The sequence below is a fragment of the Camellia sinensis genome, unplaced genomic scaffold (genome assembly GCF_055761805.1).
Source record: "Camellia sinensis isolate YWXY unplaced genomic scaffold, ASM5576180v1 Unanchor3, whole genome shotgun sequence".
Taxonomy (NCBI): domain Eukaryota; kingdom Viridiplantae; phylum Streptophyta; class Magnoliopsida; order Ericales; family Theaceae; genus Camellia; species Camellia sinensis.
This window is the reverse complement of record NW_028129178.1, coordinates 17,112,747-17,121,459: the sequence shown is the minus strand read 5'-3', so window position 1 is coordinate 17,121,459 and position 8,713 is coordinate 17,112,747.

Below are 8,713 nucleotides of genomic sequence, written 5' to 3'. Positions count from 1 at the left end.
TGGGTGATTAAGAAACCTTGAATCTGGTTCATAAGTTAAACTAAAATCGTTAAGCTACAATTACACAGAAAATTCTCCTTCCTAGAGGCTGTTCATGGTTCGTTTGAGCTAAACTTCCCACTTAAGCTAATGAATCAGCTGATGACCTAAGTTAATTAGTTTCTTGTATAAAATAGAGAAGGATGGAGAATGACGGAGAAGGTTAGAGAGAAACATTCTTCATCAGAGATAGAAGAGAAAGTTAGATAAAAAAAAGGAGAAATTGGAAGAAAATCAAAAGGAATTCAAATTCATCCTTTTGCACTTGAGAATTGAACACTTAGGTGACTTAGAAAACCTTAAATAAGGTGCTTAAGTTAAAACTAATATCTTTAAGCCCCAATTAATCCAGAAATTCTCGTTCTTAGAGGCTAAAGAAGGTTAGCTTGAGTTAAACAGGGCCACTTAAGCTTACTACAGAAACAATTAGTTGTCTAAGTTAATTAGTGCCTAAAACAAAATGGAGGATGGAGAAGGATGGAAAAAGTTAGATAGAAACTTTCTTCTTGAGAGCTAGAAGAGAAAGTTACAAAAAAATATAAAATAAATAAATAAATAAAAAAAGAGTAGAAAATCAAATGGAATTCAAATTCATCCTTATGGACTTGAGAGTTCAACACTTAGGTGAGTGAGAAACCGTGAATGAGGTGCTTAAGTTAAACTAATATCGTTAAGCTACAATTACTTAGAAAATTCTCTTTCTTAGAAGCTATTCAAGGTTAGTTTGAGTTAAACTTCCCAACTAAGCTAATGAATCAGTTGCTGACCTAATCTAGTTAGTTCCTAGAACAAAATAGAGAAGTACGGACATGGACGAAGAAGGTTAGATAGAAACATTCTTCATGAGAGATAGAAGAGAAAGTTAGAGAAAAGAAAGAGAAATAGGAAGAAAATTAAAGGGAATTCAAATTCATCCCTTTGGAGTTGAGAATTGAACACTTTGGTGATTCAGAAAACCTTAAATGTTGTGGTTATATTAAATAGAGAAGGATGTCGAAGGACAGAGAAAGCTAGAGAGAAACTTTCTTCTTGAGATCTTGAAGAGAAAGTTAGAGAAAAGAAGGAGAAATAGGAAGGAAATTAAAGGTAATTCAAATTCATCCTTTTGTGCCTGAGATTTGAACACTTAAGGAATTTAGAAAACCTTAAATGAGGTGCTTATGTTAAACTAATATCGTTAAGCTACAGTTACTAAGAAAATTATTTTTCCTAAACGCTGAGCAAGGGTAGTTTGAGTTAAACTTCCCACTTAAGCTAATGAATCATTTAGTAGCCTAAGCTAATTACTTCATAGAACAAAATAGAGAAGGATGGACAAGGACAGAGAAGGTTATCGTGAAACATTCTTCATGAGAGCTAGAAAAGAAAGTTCGAGAAAAGAAAGAGAAATAGGATGAAAATCAAAGGGAATTCAAATTCATCATTTTTGACTTGAGAATCGAACACTTTTGGTAATTTTGAACACCTTAAACAATGTGCTTTAGTTAAACTAATATCATTAAGCTCCAGTTAATCCGAAAATTCTCGTTCTTAGAGGAAAAACAAGGTTGTTTTGAGTTAAACTTGGCCACCTAAGCTAATGAAACAATTGGTGGCCTAAGCTAATTAGTTCCTAGAACAAAATACGGAAGGATGGAGAAGTGTGGAGCAAGTTAGAGAGAAACATTCTTCTTGAGAGCAAGAAAAGATACTTGGGGAAAGGAAAGAGATATAGGAAAAAAATCAAAGGGAATTGAAGTTCAACCTTTTGGAATTTAGAATTGAACACTTGGGTGTTTAAGAAAACCTTAAATTAGGTGCTTAGGTTAAACTAATATCATTAAGCTACGATTACTCATAAAATTCTCGTTCTGAGTGGCTAGACAAGGCTAGCTTGAGTTAAACTTTGCCACTTAAGCTAATGAAACAATTAGTGGCCTAGGCTAATTAGTTCCTAGAACAAAATAGAGAATGATGAAGGATGAAGAAAGTTAGAGAGAAACATTCTTCTCGAGAGCAACGGGAGAAAGTTAGAGAAACAAAAGAGAAATAGGAAGAAAATTGAAGGGAATTCAAATTCATTCGTTTGGACTTGAGAATTGAACACTTGGTGGTTTCGAAAACCTTAAATAAGGTGTTTAAGCTAAACTAAGATCGTTAAGCTTATATTACATTGAAAATTCTCCTTCTTAGAGTGTAAAGATGGTTAGTTTATTCACCCCCAAAAAAAAGATGGTTAGTTTGAGCTAAACTTGGCCACTTAAGCTAATGAAACCATTAGTGGCCTGTGCTAATTAGTTCCTAGAATAAAATAGAGAAGGATGTAGAATGACGAAGAAAGTAAGAGAGAAACTTTCTTCTTCAGAGCTAAAAAAGACAGTTATAGAAATAAAAGAGAATTAAGAATAAAATCGAAGGGAATTCAAATTCATGCTTGTGGACTTAAGAATTCAACGATTTTTTGGGTGATTAAGAATTCAACACTTGGGTGATTAAGAAACCTTGAATCTGGTTCATAAGTTAAACTAAAATCGTTAAGCTACAATGACACAGAAAATTCTCCTTCCTAGAGGCTGTTCAAGGTTCGTTGGAGCTAAACTTCCCACTTACGCTAATGAATCAGTTGGTTACCTAAGTTAATTAGTTTCTTGTACAAAATAGAGAATGATGGAGAATGACGAAGAATGTTAGAGAGAAACATTTTTCGTGAGAGATAGAAGAGAAAGTTAGATAAAAAAAAAAGAGAAATTGGAAGAAAATCAAAAGGAATTCAAATTCAACCTTTTGCACTTGGGAATTGAACACTTAGGTGACTTAGAAAACCATAAATAAGGTTCTCATGTTAAAACTAATATCTTTGAGCCCGAATTAATCCAGAAATTCTCATTCTTAGAGGCAAAAGAAGGTTAGCTTGAGTTAAACAGGGCCACTTAAGCTTACTACAGAAACAATTAGTTGTCTAAGTTAATTAGTGCCTAAAACAAAATGGAGGATGGAGAAGGATGGAAAAAGTTAGATAGAAACTTTCTTCTTGAGAGCTAGAAGAGAAAGTTACAAAAAAAATATAAAATAAATAAATAAATAAAAAAAGAGTAGAAAATCAAATGGAATTCAAATTCATCCTTATGGACTTGAGAGTTCAACACTTAGGTGAGTGAGAAACCGTGAATGAGGTGCTTAAGTTAAACTAATATCGTTAAGCTACAATTACTCAGAAAATTCTCTTTCCTAGAAGCTATTCAAGGTTAGTTTGAGTTAAACTTCCCAACTAAGCTAATGAATCAGTTGCTGACCTAATCTAGTTAGTTCCTAGAACAAAATAGAGAAGTACAGACATGGACGAAGAAGGTTAGATAGAAACATTCTTCATGAGAGCTAGAAGAGAAAGTTAGAGAAAAGAAAGAGAAATAGGAAGAAAATCAAAGGGAATTCAAATTTATCCATTTGGAGTTGAGAATTGAACACTTTGGTGATTCAGAAAACCTTAAATGTTGTGGTTATATTAAATAGAGAAAGATGTAGAAGGACAGAGAAAGCTAGAGAGAAACTTTCTTCTTGAGATCTTGAAGAGAAAGTTAGAGAAAAGAAGGAGAAATAAGAAGGAAATTAAAGGTAATTCAAATTCATCCTTTTGTGCCTGAGATTTGAACACTTAAGTAATTTAGAAAACCTTAAATGGGGTACTTATATTAAACTAATATCGTTAAGCTACAGTTACTGAGAAAATTATTTTTCCTAAACGCTGAGCAAGGGTAGTTTGAGCTAAACTTGCCACTTAAGCTAATGAATCAATTAGTGGCCTAAGCTAATTACTTCATAGAACAAAATAGAGAAGGATGGACAAGGACAGAGAAGGTTATCGTGAAACATTCTTCATGAGAGCTAGAAAAGAAAGTTCGAGAAAAGAAAGAGAAATAGGATGAAAATCAAAGGGAATTCAAATTCATCATTTTTGACTTGAGAATCGAACACTTTGGTAATTTTGAACACCTTAAACAATGTGCTTTAGTTAAACTAATATCATTAAGCTCCAGTTAAACCGAAAATTCTCGTTCTTAGAGGAAAAGCAAGGTTGTTTTGAGTTAAACTTGGCCACCTAAGCTAATGAAACAATTGGTGGCCTAAGCTAATTAGTTCCTAGAACAAAATACAGAAGGATGGAGAAGTATGGAGAAAGTTAGAGAGAAACATTCTTCTTGAGAGCAAGAAAAGAAACTTGGGGAAAGGAAAGAGATATAGGAAAAAAATCAAAGGGAATTGAAGTTCATCCTTTTGGAATTTAGAATTGAACACTTGGGTGTTTAAGAAAACCTTAAATAAGGTGCTTAGGTTAAACTAATATCATTAAGCTACGATTACTCATAAAATTCTCGTTCCTAGTGGCTAGACAAGGCTAGCTTGAGTTAAACTTTGCCACTTAAGCTAATGAAACAATTAGTGGCCTAGGTTAATTAGTTCCTAGAACAAAATAGAGAATGATGAAGGACGAAGAAAGTTAGAGAGAAACATTCTTCTCGAGAGCAACAGGAGAAAGTTAGAGAAACAAAAGAGAAATAGGTAGAAAATTGAAGGGAAATCAAATTCATTCGTTTGGACTTGAGAATTGAACACTTGGTGGTTTCGAAAACCTTAAATAAGGTGTTTAAGCTAAACTAAGATCGTTAAGCTTATATTACATTGAAAATTCTCCTTCTTAGAGTGTAAAGATGGTTAGTTTATTCACCTAAAAAAAAAAGATTGTTAGTTTGAGCTAAATTTGGCCACTTAAGCTAATGAAACCATTAGTGGCCTGTGCTAATTAGTTCCTAGAATAAAATAGAGAAGGATGTAGAAGGACGAAGAAAGTAAGAGAGAAACTTTTTTCTTCAGAGCTAAAAAAGACAGTTATAGAAATAAAAGAGAATTAGGAATAAAATCGAAGGGAATTCAAATTCATGCTTGTGGACTTAAGAATTCAATGCTTTTTTGGGTGATTAAGAATTCAACACTTGGGTGATTAAGAAACCTTGAATCTGGTTCATAAGTTAAACTAAAATCGTTAAGCTACAATTACACCGAAAATTCTCCTTCCTAGAGGCTGTTCAAGGTTCATTGGAGCTAAACTTCCCACTTAAGCTAATGAATCAGTTGGTGACCTAAGTTAATTAGTTTCTTGTACAAAATAGAGAAGGATGGAGAATGATGAAGAAGGTTAGAGAGAAACATTTTTCATGAGAGATAGAAGAGAAAGTTAGATAAAAAAAAGTGAAATTGGAAGAAAATCAAAAGGAATTCTCATTCTTTTGCACTTGGGAATTGAACACTTAGGTGACTTAGAAAACCTTAAATAAGGTGCTTAAGTTAAAACTAATATCTTTGAGCCCCAATTAATCTAGAAATTCTCATTCTTAGAGGCAAAAGAAGGTTAGCTTGAGTTAAACAGGGCCACTTAAGCTTACTACAGAAGCAATTAGTTGTCTAAGTTAATTAGTGCCTAAAACAAAATGGAGGATGGAGAGGGATGGAAAAAGTTAGATAGAAACTTTCTTCTTGAGAGCTAGAAGAGAAAGTTACAAAAAAAGATAAAATAAATAAATAAATAAAAAAAGAGTAGAAAATCAAATGGAATTCAAATTCATCCTTATGGACTTGAGAGTTCAACACTTAGGTGAGTGAGAAACCGTGAAAGAGGTGCTTAAGTTAAACTAATATCGTTAAGCTACAATTACTCAGAAAATTCTCTTTCCTAGAAGCTATTCAAGGTTAGTTTGAGTTAAACTTCCCAACTAAGCTAATGAATCAGTTGCTGACCTAATCTAGTTAGTTCCTAGAACAAAATAGAGAAGTACAGACATGGACGAAGAAGGTTAGATAGAAACATTCTTCATGAGAGCTAGAAAAGAAAATTAGAGAAAAGAAAGAGAAATAGGAAGAAAATCAAAGGGAATTCAAATTCATCCCTTTGGAGTTGAGAATTGAACACTTTGGTGATTCAGAAAACCTTAAATGTTGTGGTTATATTAAATAGAGAAAGATGTAGAAGGACAGAGAAAGCTAGAGAGAAACTTTCTTCTTGAGATCTTGAAGAGAAAGTTAGAGAAAAGAAGGAGAAATAGGAAGGAAATTAAAGGTAATTCAAATTCATCCTTTTGTGCCTGAGATTTGAACACTTATGTAATTTAGAAAACCTTAAATGAGGTGCTTATATTAAACTAATATCGTTAAGCTACAGTTACTGAGAAAATTATTTTTCCTAAATGCTGAGCAAGGGTAGTTTGAGTTAAACTTCCCACTTAAGCTAATGAATCATTTAGTGGCCTAAGCTAATTACTTCATAGAACAAAATAGAGAAGGATGGACAAGGACAGAGAAGGTTATCGTGAAACATTCTTCATGGGAGCTAGTATGGCGATCCCGGTATTCCCTTGCTGTATTTGTCGTATTCCGGACCTTGGTTCCGTGGAGTTGGTAGTTGTATCCATCTTATTGTCATCCTTTGATTCCATTACGTGAGTTTTAGGATGTGTTGGGCTTGTTTCGAGCGGGTGGGTTGAGCCTTGGTCTAAAACCTTGTTTCTGTGTTTTGGTTGTTCCGCTCGAGCGGGTCTTTGAGCGCTCAAGCGGATATTGCGCACTCCCAGTATTTTTGTGTCCCTGCAAAACTTCTGTAGGTGTGATTTTCATGCTTGACCGGATGTGCTTTATTCTTGTGTCTTGGCGCTCGAGCGGGCCTTTTTGCGCTCGAGCGGACCTAGTTTTTGTTCTTGACGCTCGAGTGTTGTGTTCTCTGCTCGAGCGGGAATGTCGTATATCAGTTAGCAGCTGGGCGTTTTAAATTCACTTTTTACATCCTTTCTCTCTCTTACTTTTCCAAAAAGCCATTTTGAGAGCTCCTCTCACTAAAACCCTAACTTCTCTCTTAGGATTGATCTAGTAGGAGTTGTTTTCTCACCTTGGGCCTTTACAAAAGTTGTGTTGATCGTCGAGGGCTATCTTTTAATCTGAAAATTTCGGGATTTGGGGCATTTCCGTTTCTTCATCTCCTTCGTTGGGTCCCATCATTCGAGGTAGGGATAACCTACTCCATCTTATGAACTTTGTCCTTGAATTTTAGCATTTTGATATGTTGGGGGTTGTTGGGTAATTTTGAGAAAGTTTGAGCCTTTGTGTAATTTTACAAAAGTTGGGTTTTAAATATATAAACCTATATACATGTTAGGCATAGAGAAATGAGAACAATGTTGTGACATTGATGGAAATGGAACCTTAGGGTTGTTTTGTGAATTATAGTAATTTGCCCTAATTGGTTTAATTAATTAATGCACATAATTAATCGAAGAAAACGAGGAATTGAATTGAGAATGTTGGAATTGGGAATGTATGGGACTAAAGAGTGTAGTCAAATCTTTTATTGCTCATCTAGTTGAAATGTTGATATATTATCCACTTGTGCATTTATTTCCTGCTTAGAAATAATTGCTTTGAGATGCCGGTGGAGGGTAGTGTTGATTGTTGTAGACAATGCATGATGATTAGGCAAACTAAAACTAATCAATTGGATGTGTCATAGAGCATGACGGTTGATAGAACGCATTAACTTTATGTGTTGGTTGATTGTGCATATGGCCAATGTGTTTATATGCATTATGTGTAGACAGTTGATAGAATACATTAACTTTATGTATTGATTGATTGCGTATGTGATTCTGTGTTTATATGCATTACTTGTGTATGGGAGGAGATGGGGGATGTAATCCACGGTTTAGGGGAAGATGGGGGATGTACCTCTAAACCGGTTAATGGTTAAGGGAAGATGGGGGATGGACCCAGGGATGCAGCTCATATGCTCGCCCATTGTAGTGATGATACAGCTCATATGCTTATCTGTTGAAGTGTTGATACAACTCATATGCTTATCTGTTGAAGTGTTGATACTGCTCATGTGCTTATCTGTTGCAGTAGTGATATAGCTCATATGCTTATCTGTTGAAGTGTTGATATAGCTCATATGCTTATCTGTTGTAGTAGTGATATAGCTCATATGCTTATCTATTGAAAAGTTTGTTTGATTTGATATAGCACTAAAATGTATATCATCATCGTTTGTGAAGCATGGAAGTAGTTTATGTGTTATTGATACAACACCAAAATGTGTATCCACCTTGAATTTCGAAGATGTTCCCATGATGAACTATAATCTCATCAAATGTTTTGGCCAGAGTACTGAACCTTGTTTTCAAACTCAAAGTTGAATAAGAAATGGAAGGTGAATTGTAACCTAGACTTGACCGTCATGGAACTGTAATAAGATGTAAATGGAAGTATAAGTGTTGACCATTTATCAATTGTTAATCTTTTAGTCATTGTTCATAATTGGTTTAGTATATTTCTACTGGGCTGTGGCTCACCCTATATGGGATACCATTTTCAGGTACATGAAGCATGCCACCTCCAAGGACATCGCTTGGGAGGCTAGAGGCAGGCAGACGTTTGTGGTTTGTTATCTTTGTTGTATTATATGTAATTTCAAGCCAAGGGCTTAAATGTGTATTTGAGTTAGTACTCTCCTCTTTGCAACTAAGTGTTAGCTTGGAAAGTTGTAACATGTAATGCTTCCGGAAAAGAATTACTCTGTGGAATAGAACGATGATTGTTTCCTATATCAATGCATGTCTAAATTGATGGCTTTAAATGTTTACTTTTATTGGGGCGTTAT